General features: G+C 37.6%; 1 protein-coding gene across 1 annotated transcript in view; it reads right to left on the bottom strand.

Moving 5' to 3' along the window:
- The window catches only part of LOC107076301 (protein NLRC3-like), a 369,350-nt gene that overhangs the window by 263,467 nt on the left and 93,091 nt on the right, over positions 1–12,792 (bottom strand). The gene's annotated exons all lie outside the window — the stretch shown is intronic.

Here is a 12,792-nt window from a genome sequence, read left to right as displayed (position 1 = left end):
CAGCGTTTGCTAGCAGAGACAGAGACTCTCAATTCAGTTTTCAGTGCTGCCCTCTGTTGACTAATAATATAGTAATCCCTGTGCAGCCCTCTTACAAAAAAAATCATCATTATACAGAACAGTACAAGTGTAAGCAATTATAATAATTATTAAAAACTTTTAGACTACAGTATGCTGACATCAAATGAATTTGAATTTACACAGCAAAATGCAGGAAAAGTGCATTTTGATGGGACACAGTATTTGTGTGTCCGTTTGCACAGATGTGCATGTGTACAGAGACAGGGTGATGCCAGACAAAAACTTTTTGAAAAAGACAAATTCCAGGACGGCACACAACCCGTATTACAGCTTGCACACGGTTGGCGTTCCGTTTACTGTTTCCAGCGATAACACTTGGCATAAGTCTTACTATGGAGTCAAGTGAATGTATTGCGTTCAATGTTTAAAGAGGAGGCAATGTACAACTTATGTAGGGGACATGTTTCTGCAGCTTCACATCAAGAAGAACATACTGAAAGTTTGGAAAGCCGTGACGTCTCTTCTCACAGAAACGGCGAAAACGATAAGCGCTTAACCTGGGAATGCTTACTTACGGAAGCGCATTGCTGCCACTAAAGAAAACAAAATCATCGGTAAGGAATTTTGTCGTACGAGATAGTAATTCTCGCGTACTTTATGTGATCATGCGACAGCACGATCGCCATATATTACCTCTATCGCTCCGTGCGGAGTTTTAAGCAGTGGAGCTGATTGCAGGTATAACTGTGTACAGTATAACGGAGCAATCATTGCTTTGATCTCTAAATCCCACACACCTGGTTGCGATGCTTATAATGATTCTGTTTATATTTGCTCAAAATATCATGACTCTATTATGACTAAACCCCAGTCGAAAGTAAATACGTACAAATTCTGCAGCGCCGGACATTGACATGATCATTAAACCAAAAGTGCCAACCAAGCTCACGGTAGCTTCTACACGCGTTCAGTGCACAACACAACAGGTTGTCTATACTCTGAAGTAATCATTGCTATCTCGTAATTACGAAAAAAGGGGCGATTGTATTACCCTTGGTGGCAGCAATGCGCTTCCGTATTTACTGACACGGCGTTGTACTTCATGTATACAAAAGACAGAACACGTGTTCCTTTAAATTGTTTTTTTTTTTTGTGTGCACGTTTTGCTTATGTTTAAGTCAATGCTACAGTACTTTGCAGTGGACAATATTATTTCATATTGTGGCGTCCTCGCCTGGCGTTGCGGCCGAAGAGCGCCCGGCTGGGGTGCGCGGCGAGGGGCAGGACGGGAGTAGTAGTAGTGGTCAGGGCGGGGACTAGGACAGCCACTGGCCAGTGCCGCTGACCATTCTGAACGGGTATACACCCTGGATAGGTTGCCGGGGTCCCTGTAAATAGTTATCCCAGTTTTGCAGCCACTTTTATATCTATACCCACTTACCACTCTATACTGTACATGAAATGACCCCAGTGTGTTGTACCGTTTCTCTCTTTACTCACTTTCTCTGTTGCTGGTGCAGAGCCGGACGCACGTCCGACTATAAAGCGCTGTGGTTTTAAAAGAGCCCGAGTTCCTCTCTCCATCCTCGCTGACCCCATCTCGTTACAATATACAGTACAATGCTGTATTCAGTATTGTAGCGCATACAGTCTCCATCGCTTGTGAGAGCTGAGCTGGCTTACCAGAGTGGTGACGTCACCGCCCTCCCCTGTGAATAGCAGGACCTGCAGCCGTAGGGCTGAGGGAAGATTTCCTTTTGGCTCAAGAGGCTGGGTCCCTGTTGAGTGACACTGGAGGCCTGGGTTCAAGTCCCTGACGGTTGGGGGCTGACCTGATGCGGGAGTGGCAAGGGCACCCACATGAACCCTGTAGTGCTACAATATTAATACAGTAGGCAACATTGTTCACAAATTAACTATTGTGTGTAAACGCAATACGTCTCGTATATACTGTACATGTGGAAAGATTACAGATTTTAATTGTCTTTTATTTTGTTATACATTTTAGAAAAGTTTCATCTATACATACAACACAAAACTATTCTCAATTGTATTTCTTAATGCTATGTTACATTTAGTTCATTGTTTTGAATACATCTAATTTAGAAAGTTAGGTGTTAGCATAAACTATTAGTAATCAATAATATTAAATTTAGCACTGTAATAAATTGTTGCACTTTTCCCCACATCTTGTAATACCATATTTTTATTGTCCAAATATGCATTAAATCTGACTATCAGAAAACAAGTTAAATACAAAATTAAAGAAAAATAGGGTAAAATATCATTCAAAATATTTTGCTAACAATGTTAATTTCTTTATAAAAATAAAATGTATTAACTAAGGAATAAGATGGCAAAGTTGTTAGTATGTTTTTTTCATAAATACAACAGAACCAGATGTCTCAGTGGCTTTCAAAATTAAATTATGCATGCATACCTCTGAACTAGAATTATAACGAAGCAATCCACGCATTTCTAATGGTGGCCAAGTGGTTAGCGTTGCTATCTTGCAGTACTGGGCCCCTAGGTTCAATTCCTGCTGTCCTGTGTGTGTGGAGTTTGCATGCTCTTTTTGGGTTCCGTGTTTTTTCTCCATATGTGTGATATGATTTTCTCTTGCACTCCAAAACATACTGGTAGGTTAATTGGCTTATGGGAAAACTGGCCCTGATGCGTGTGTGTTTGTGTCTGTCTGTCCTGTGATGGACTGGCGCTATGTCCTGGGTGTATTCTGCCTTGTGTCCGTTGCTTACTGGGATAGGCTCCAAATCCTCTGTACTGGATAAAGAGATTAGAAAATGGATGGAAGTAAAGGCACTGTGTGGATGGAACTATATACAGTGTTAGAAACCCACTATGAGATGGCAGCATCTCACTGAGGATAAATGATTTTATAGTGCTGGCTTAAGGAAACAGCCTTTTCACCTCTCTTGCACATCAGTATCCATACCTAGTTAGTTATTTAAACAAATTGCCTCTAAATATAAACATCTTAAGATGCTGGCTCTGTGGATCAGCATCAGCTATGTTTGCCCAATCCTTCATTTCATTTAAATCCAACACACAATTCAATGCTAGCAACTACACAAAATGTAAAATACAATCCTCATTTCAGGATCTACAGTATGTAAACATACAGTCTGTTAACTTCATCATCTTCCTCTGCAGTCTGTAACATTTCCTGTCATGTTGTCAAAAGTATGCCTAACCCCATTAAGAAGTGTTCTTGTTATCAGTGTATTCATCAACTTTCATCAAATTATCTTTTTCCTACCTACATCACTAGTCTTACATCCTGCAATAACTCAGCCAACACTTAAATCCCTAAAAACTGCTTGTGTTAATTTGTTTAAATCACAAATAGCATATGTAAATACCAGCCATGTAGTACTCTGCATTTGGAATAATAGTTTCTTTTAAAGGGAACTAGACAAATCAAGAAAGGCATTTTTTCTAGAATTAATAAATGCACATCCAGTTCACTGGGGTAATAAAATCCACACTGAACAATCTCCAATATGTTCAGAATTGGACAGCCAGAATCCTGATCGGGATGCATTACGCCTGTCTTCAAGTCCTTGCACTGGCTTCCTATCAGGTTTCGAGTTTCGAGTCAACTTCTAAATCCTCAATCCATCTGACTCTGGTCTTCTAGCTGTCCTCGAGAACATCTACACTCTGTGGATAACAGAACCTTCTCTAGCTGCACCCTAGAGCTCTGAATTTGTATCCCCAGTGATATCAGAGTCACCTCCCCTGAGTGCATTTAAATTTAACCTCAAAACCTCTCTTTTCAGAAGACATAGTGTCTGTATCTGCTTCATGTTCTAATTTTGGTAGCACTTCTAACTGCTTGTCTTTCTTATACAGTATGTATTTACTTTGTAATCTGTGGTCCTTATAACTGTTTTTACATCTACTGTATTGTTTTGAGATGCCACTTTTAAAGGTACTATATATAGTACTATATATATATAGTACTATATACTATATATATGTATTTAAAGGCGATATACTGTATAAAAGCACTGATTCCTATGGAGTGTGTTCCGCCGGGGATTCAAAAAAAATATTTTAAATAGGCTGATAAAGCTTAGACTACTATAACTGTATTCTAGCCTGTATTACAACAGAACATTAGACAATGCAACGTAAATTGCAAAAATGCACTTGGAATCTGTCCAAGCCCTCCAACAAAAATTATTTAAACTGCGACACTGATCATTCATCTCTAAATAAACTTTATTTTATATAGCGTTTTAAGCGAATAGGTAATTAGATTGCTCATAAACCTAATCGCTTTTTCGACATAAACACAGCGTGATTGCTCTCTGAAAATGCTTTTCCTTTATATTTACAGTAGGCTCAGATTTCAACTATAGATCATATTATTATAAACTTTCTTGGAAAAATGTATTTTATGTAAACCATGTTTGCTATTAATTCATTTAGGGCTAAATTACGTTCATTGTCTTCCAATCGAGTCGAGTTGACATTGGAAGCTTGCCACACCCGGACTGTTAAACCAACGCATTAGCACGTCAAAGCCCATTGAGGGTATTGAGCCAGTATTGGCTTTAGTATTCCCCCCCTCTCCCCTCAATTCAATTCAATTCAAGGTGTTTTATTTGCATGACAGATGGGTACAAGCAGTGTTGGGTATGTATATTGTAACGCCTACGGCCGACAGGCACTGTGTAAGAGCCGGCGTACCAGAGCAGCGCACGGAGGGAGCGTCTGCATTTATAACTTAGTTTTTAAAATTAGTCAAGCAATATGAAGCATCTCCTTTTACTTTTAACTCCCTTAAATACATTGAGCACAGCTTTCTCACCACTTAAGATTGCTTTTGATACCATCCTTACAAGGGAAATCTTATGCAAAACCAAACCCTCCTTCCATCCCAGTTTACCCTCTTTATCATCCTCAAAATCTACCTCGATTTTCAACTTAAAGCATTACTGCTTACTGGGTTTTTGAGGGGGAGGTGTCTTTCGCTGGAAATCTCGCCTGGTTCCACTACTCAACCCCCTCTCTCCTGGAGTGCTGGCTGTGACGAATTAAACCGGTTTCACAGGTATTCAAAGTAGGAAGTACAGTGTTAAGTGGTAGCTGGGCTACTCCCTCAATAGAATCACTTTAACATGCTAATGCGTTGGTTTAACAGTACGCTGGGCAAACGTTCCGAGGTCAAATTCTTCCAGCACGAGGGTACCTTTAAAGCGGAGATGACGGCACCGAAATCTTTTGGCGCGCCTTCTCTTTAAAGCCCTGGCCAAATATGAAGACAGTATGTACAGTTATAATTCAAACGGAATTAAAAACTACACATCCCAGTTACCATGGTGGTGCTTGTGATCATTGCGTTTAACCCATGAAACAGGGCGAAAAATCAGTCACATGACTTTGGGGCAGAGTTTCGAAAGCTTAACCTATCAGCAACAAAGCGAAATTTACACGATAGGCTACCTCAAACTGTCAGTTATACGACTGTGTATGTCGCTTAAGCCACTCCTATTTGGCATTTTAGTTATGGAGGCGAGAAGACGCCCCCCCCCCCCTCTGGGTGTCTGATTTGCCGCCATCTTTAACTGTTCGGTGTACGAACCGGAGTAGATACGTGTACGAAATAAAGTTATTCCTGCATCCCTCTTCTGCACTATAGGCATGGCTTTTTTTCTGTTTGCTCAATTTCTAAAACTTTTTGCTCATGTGCATTTTTGTATTTTTTACACCTCTAGCACTTTAACGTCCTGAATTTTCATTTGCCTTAATTTGTAGAATGAATTTGAGTTTTAGCCTTAAAAATCTTAAGTTTTCACTATCTTTTGTTTCTTGTCCTACAACTGTTATTATTGATCACCGAATTATTGTACTTGACATGACTTAATTCAGCCTTTCCTGAACGTCTATGACAGGCAGAGAGAGTGCTGTTTCTGGTGCGATTTTTTGCAGCTGACATTTCACTGTTTTAAACGAACAAGAAATTAGATTGCTCATAAATCACTTATTCTATATAAATACAGCATAACTGCCCTCCGAAAAGCCTCTTTTTCTTGTTCGTTTTAGAGACCTTGATCGAAACTGATTATATAATTATACGAATTACACGAATATAATTATATCTTATTAATTTCTTGAGATACGCGATTCTTTTAATACAGTCTTTGCTGTGCTCTAGAGGATCCTTGTGATATTTCAAGCTCTGGTTGAATGATAAGTGTCGCAGTTTAAATCATTTTCGTAGTTAGAAATTATGGAACGCTCTGTTAAAAGCAAGGGAGTTTTTATGTCCGTTGCAGTTCTTTTGCAACATGAATATAATTATATCATTATTAATTTCTTGAGATACGCGATTCCATAAGAATTTAAAAGGTAATATAATATGGAATCGCGTATCTCAAGAATTTAATAACGGTATGATTATATCCGTGTACTGCGGCAGGGCTGTGTAGGGCTGTTTCGCCTGCCTGTTTATGCGAGCTGTCTTGTAGCCTACTGGTCTAGGTGCGTGACTACCAACTGGCAGGTTGTGTGTTCGAATCTAGCTGGTGCTGGACCTTTCAGTTTTATTTATTTATTTTTTAATCGCGTAACATAAACATATTACCGTATGCAAACTGTACTGTATACAATATGTATATGTATATTTAATGTCTTAACTGTGCCCGTTTAAGTATTGAATATTCATATCTAATTTTACCACTGAAGGGAAATCTTAACATAAACATACAGTATATGGCTGGTCTCGGTACTTTAAAGAAAAAAATACACACCAGTATTCCATTTCTCCCTAAACATTGTAAGCTTCGAATGAAACCACTAAATAAAGACATAAATATAGAAATCTTAAGATTTGTTTTATTTAATGTTGGTAGCAGGATGAACTGTCAGAGTGTATATTTTGTCGCAAAGTTGCTACAAGATGTTAACTGTGAAAAAGGTATTTAGAAATGAGTTATTTCAAGATGAAAAAGAAAACATACACGAAACATGGTTTCATTACGACCAGAATCGGTCTTGAGATATTTTTAACTTGATTTACAGTATTTGAGAGGTATGTCTTAACACCGATACTACAGTGCTTAAGTACTGCTCACGTATATGTTTCTAGGTTTATATTATGCATTTCATACGGTCAAATTACTTTTGAGCAACTAATAAGAAGCGCGAAACGGTATGCGTTTTAGTTTCGTTTTGTGCTGGAACCCGTGGATTGATTAGAGATATCAAGTACATACAAGTCATTTTTTAAATGTTGTAGTTCGTCTTGAAAAAATGTTACGAGTACATCATCTATCAACAATAACACAGGTTCTGTTTCCATATTGCGGATCAAATCCAGTGGCGCTGTGTGTTACTTTACTGAGTCCCATGTCACATGGTCTGTGATTGAAACCTGTAAAACCGGTTTAATTCGTCACAGCCAGCACTCTTCAGGTGTGAGGGTCTTCTGCTCAGAATGAAACGCTAAAATGTTTGTGTATATTCTAATGGTAGTGGGGGCAGGGTGTGTGGGAACAGGTTTGGTTGAAATTGCATTGGATCTATGTTCTTCACACCTGAAACATTTTCTCTGAAAGGATTTTCTTCGCAGTTTAACCGATCTTGTTACAGCATGTTACAGTTTACTATTATTAACCATATTAATTTTAAGTGCTTAATGTAAAATCTTGTAAAAATATATTTTCATTGTTCAAATATACATAAATATACATTAAGTCTGACTATCATATAATAGGTTAAATACAAAACTAAAGAAAAAATAGGGTTAAATATAATTCAAAATATTTTGCTAACAATGTTAACTGTTTATGAATAATAAAATGTATTAACTAAGGAGTAGGATGGCACAGTTGTTAGTATGTTTTTTGTTTTGTTTCTTTTTCATAAATACAACAGTAGTACCTGATGTCTCAGTGGCTCTCAAAATTAAATTATGCATGCAAACCTGTGAACTAGAAAGATAACTAAGATTTTAATACTAATTAAATGACCGCGGGCACTTTCCACCCCCTCTACATTCTCAGAGTAGAACAGACTAACCTTCTAATGAAAGACGGTCCACCCCCCACGGACAGGAAAAGTGCCCACAGGCACTTAAACTTAATATGGTCAGTAACAGTAAACAGTAACATGGTAAGAAGGAGCACGTACAAACGTTTTCGAAATAACCACATGTAAGACTCTGATGCTTAAAATGTTTAGGGAGAAAGTGGAATACTGGTGTGTATTTTTTCTTTAAACTACCAATACCAGCCATATACAGTCTGTAACGTAGGGATTTCTATATGTCTTTATTTAGTTGTTACATTAGTGACAAAGGCTAAACTTTTAGCTTCAGTAACGTGTACATATCTCCCCTTTTTATAAAACGACTTGGTTGAAAACTGTTCCAGAGCCACTGTTGTTTCATCAGTGAAAAGTACATCATGAAATGCCTCTCCCTGTTCAATCCACTGGAAAAAAGAAAAGGAGCATAAAGCTTCTGATGGTCATAAACGATATTCATTTAGGAGCAGCATCAGAGGTATGTTTTTAACTGCACTGCATTGGAGAGAATACCATAGTGTGTTTTTTTTTTTACTCCCTGGCGGAAACTGGCTTCCAGAAGAATCAGTATGGCTCAGAGATTAAATAAAACTTCACAGACATTAACGAAGAGCATAACACGTGTACTGTATACACTGCAAGTACTGTACAAACCAACTCTCTGCAGGAGTGCTGGCTGTGACTAATTGAACCGGTTTCACGGGTATTTTCAAAGTAGGAGGCGAGATTTCCAGCGAAAGACACCCCCCCCTCAAAAACCCAGTAAATACAGTACTTACTAGTTAAAGGCTAGGCTCCCGACTACGGCGAAAGGAACCCTTCTTTCATTAGAAGACAATGAACATATTTAAGCCCTGAATGAATTAATAGCAAACATAGTTTACATAAAAGACATTTTTCCAATAAAGTTTAGCCTTTGTCACTAATGAAACCACTAAATAAAGACATATATAGAAAAATCTTAAGATTTTTAAAATACATGACTTTGCTAAAATTTATTTGAAAATAAAAACAATTACAACCGCCAGGGGAGAGAGAGAACAGGGGAGGGATGTTGGTTTTGCATAAGGGGCGGGGCTATGGAAATTAGGTCTGTTTGGGAATGTGTAGTTACATGTTCTGGCTGTTTGTGAATTATCGTTGTTGAGTATGAAGTGTTGAGGTATTGATTTTGTGTAATGCTTTATGTTGAAAATTGAGGTGGATTTTGTTTATGATAAACAGGATAAACTGGGATGGGAGGAAGGTTTGGTTTTGCATAAGGGGCGGGATTATGATAATTGGGGACTTTGCGAGAGTAAAATGGTTTGATTATTTGATTTTGTATTGTGGTTGTTATCTATGTTTTTGGTTGGTATTATGTTTATATGGTTGTTTTTGTTGGTTGGTTGTTATTATGGTTATTAATAATACGATCTATAGTTGAAATCTGAGCCTAAATAAAAAGAAAAAGCAAGTGATTAGGTTTATGAGCAATCTAATTACTTATTCGTTTAAAAAGCTATATAAAATAAAGTTTATTATTAATTTGCTGGACAGAGCGGTGAACATTATTATGCATAAGACAAAGATAACGATCCTGATCAGTTTAGAAATCTGTGTACGCTGTAAGGTTTTTACTTCTTAAACTTTTAAAATACACGTTTTGAATAGAAAGAAATCCTCTTCCTGGTACAGTATGTATAGCAAACCAGCACGTCTTTTTTCTCCAATCAGAGGGGTGTCAGATGGTGTCAGCCAATCACCATTCTGCGTTGGGTAGCAACGGGTGACTGTTCTCAGGCGGAAGATGTAAACAGCTTAATGTTCGTGTTAAATAATTTTTTTAAATTAAAATTCATTCTATACAGCAATTGCATATTTTGGTACCGTTTCATAAAACTTTCATGCTTAAAATGTTTAGGGAGAAATGGAAGACTGGTGTGTATTTTTTCTTTAAACTACCAAGACCAGCCATACACAGTACAGTTTACATACATACAGTAATGTTTATGTTCCTAAATTAATATCGTTTATGACCTACAGATGCGTTATGCTCCTCTTCTTTTTATGCTCAGCTACTAAAATTTCCCTTTAGTGGTAAAATCCATATAAATATTCAAAACTAAGCGGATTAAAATGTGCACAGTAAAGACATTAAATGATTAAATCTTTGCACTACCAACCAATGCACCACGAGTGCCCCTGTCGGTAATTTTGGCCAGCCAATCACTTGCCCTGCGGTACCCTCCGGTGCCCCGCGGTGGCTTGTGGGTAGGTTACCGTACCGCGGGTTTTTACCGCGCATTTTGAATGGCTGCATCTGTATGAGCAATCTAATTACCTATTCGCTTAAAACGCTATATAAAATAAAGTTTATTTAGAGATGAATGATCAGTGTCGCAGTTTAAATAATTTTTGTAGGAGGGCTTGGACAGATTCCAAGTGCATTTTTGCAATTTACGTTGCATTGTCCAATGTTCTGTTGTAATACAGGCTAGAATACAGTTATAGTAGTCTAAGCTTTATCAGCCTATTTAAAATAATTTTTTTGAATCCCCGGCGGAACACACTCCATAGGAATCAGCGCTTTTATACAGTATATCGCCTTTAAACACATATATTTAAACACGTGTTTACGATTTAAATCAAAACACGATTCAAATCAATATAAATGTATATTTTGTAATGCATAGGTGACTATTCATTGTTATTAAAAAGACTTAAATTCGATCATGTCGTGATATTTAGAAATATAAATTTGTTTGGTGCGAGTGAGGTTTTATTTAATCTCTGACCAAGGGAAACGTTTCATTTTTTCAAAGAAATGTTTGTTAAAAAATAAAGTCATAGTTCCATGGGATTCAATCACAGACCATGTGACATGGGAGTCAGGAAACTAACACACAGCGCCACCGGATTTAATAACGCAATAAAAACGCTATAAAATAATGTGACTAGGCACAGAAAAAGTTTACAGCACAGTACAATAATAAATACTGACCATGACTTTAGAAGCATAAATTACCTTACACTCAATTTAAACACAAGCTGTCTTTCTATATGAACCTTTAAGCTGGTTCATACAGAAAATGTAGAAATGCATTAGCCTGATTATGATTAAAAAACACATAATTAAACACGCGTTTGCGATTTAAATCAGAACACGATTTAAATCAATATAAATGTTTATATTGTAACGCATACTGTCCAGCCTCCATTTCTCTATAAAAATGTACTCTGTTGCACACACACACACACAATAGAAGCAGGAACCGCTGTCAGAAGGGAAGAAGGTGACTATTCATTGTTATCAAAAATGACTTAGAATCGATCATGTTGCGATACTTTGAAATATAAAAGTCAATTGATTGTCCATAATATCGCTATTCTATTTTTTCGAAGAAATGTTTGTTAAAAGAAAAGTCCAGCACCAGCTGGATTCGAACACACAACCTGTGGGTTGTTAGTCACGCACCTAGACCAGTAGGCTACAGGGGAACTCGCATGAACAGGGAGGCGAAACAGCATTACACAGCCCTGTCGCAGTACACGAATATAATCATACCGTTATTAAATTCTTTAGATACGCGATTCCATATTATATTCCCTTTTAATCAAATTCTAAAAGTATGCTTGTTGACTCCGGTATCACGTTAGTTAAAGACTTCGAAGCTTAAAATGTTTAGGGAGAAATGGAATACTGGTGTGTATTTTTTTCTTTAAAGTACCAAGACCAGCTATATACTGCATGTTTATGTTCCAAAATTAATATCGTTTATGGCCTTCACACGCGTTACAGTATGCTCCTATTCTTTTTATGCTCAGCTACTAAGATTTCCCTTCAGTGGTAAAATTCAATATCTACAACGGGCACAGTAAAGACGTTTACAGTAAGTCTTTCTACGACAGAACAACGGACCACGAGTGCCCCTGTCGGTCAACCAATCACGTACCGCATCATCTTGGGTCATGATACGCGATACCGCAGCCAATTACCTGCGGTACGTGTCTGTACCGCGCACTTTGAATGGCTGCATCTGTAGGTAGATTGCCAGGGAAAAGGATTTGTAAATATATTTTGTTAAAGCAAGTCAGTTTCTTGCAAAACATAAAAGACATTATTTCCAAGAAAGTTTAGCCTTTGTCACTAATGAAACCACTAAATTGGTTAAAATGGGAACAAGTGAGGCAGGCAGAGGGAAGGGGGAGGCATCTTCCCACCTCTATGACTAAAGAAAGTGTCAAAGAGAAATGTCTTGAGCGACATACAGAGCCGAAAACGTTTGGTGCGGTCTTCTCTGCTTTAAAGGTACACTCCTTGTGGATGAATTTTCACCTCAAACCTTTGCCCACCAGCTAACACAGAGAAGCACACTGTACAAAATGTACTTGCAAGAATAGCATTTACAAACATAAAAAAAACAAGTTTTATACTGTTATACTACACAGTGTATTAAAACACACTATGTTCACTACACTGCCCACTAAACCTCTTTCCCACAATTTCACGGGGGCAAGGTCACGTAGCTGATTCACAGCTGGATACTAATTTTTCTGGTAAAAATTCAGATATTTGTCAACATATTTACTAAAATTAACCATCTCAGTATTTCTGCATAATTAAAATATTTATGATGAAGGTGGAAAGTTGTGTACGTTTGTAAAACTGAGCAATCTTGCTTTTATAAAATATACCAACTTTTTCACGTTTAATGCTTAACATGCTGTAATACA

This window comes from Lepisosteus oculatus, chromosome 18 (assembly GCF_040954835.1).
Source record: "Lepisosteus oculatus isolate fLepOcu1 chromosome 18, fLepOcu1.hap2, whole genome shotgun sequence".
Classification (NCBI taxonomy): domain Eukaryota; kingdom Metazoa; phylum Chordata; class Actinopteri; order Semionotiformes; family Lepisosteidae; genus Lepisosteus; species Lepisosteus oculatus.
Note: the sequence above shows the minus strand (reverse complement) of the source record. Positions and strands in the feature narration are given on the sequence as shown.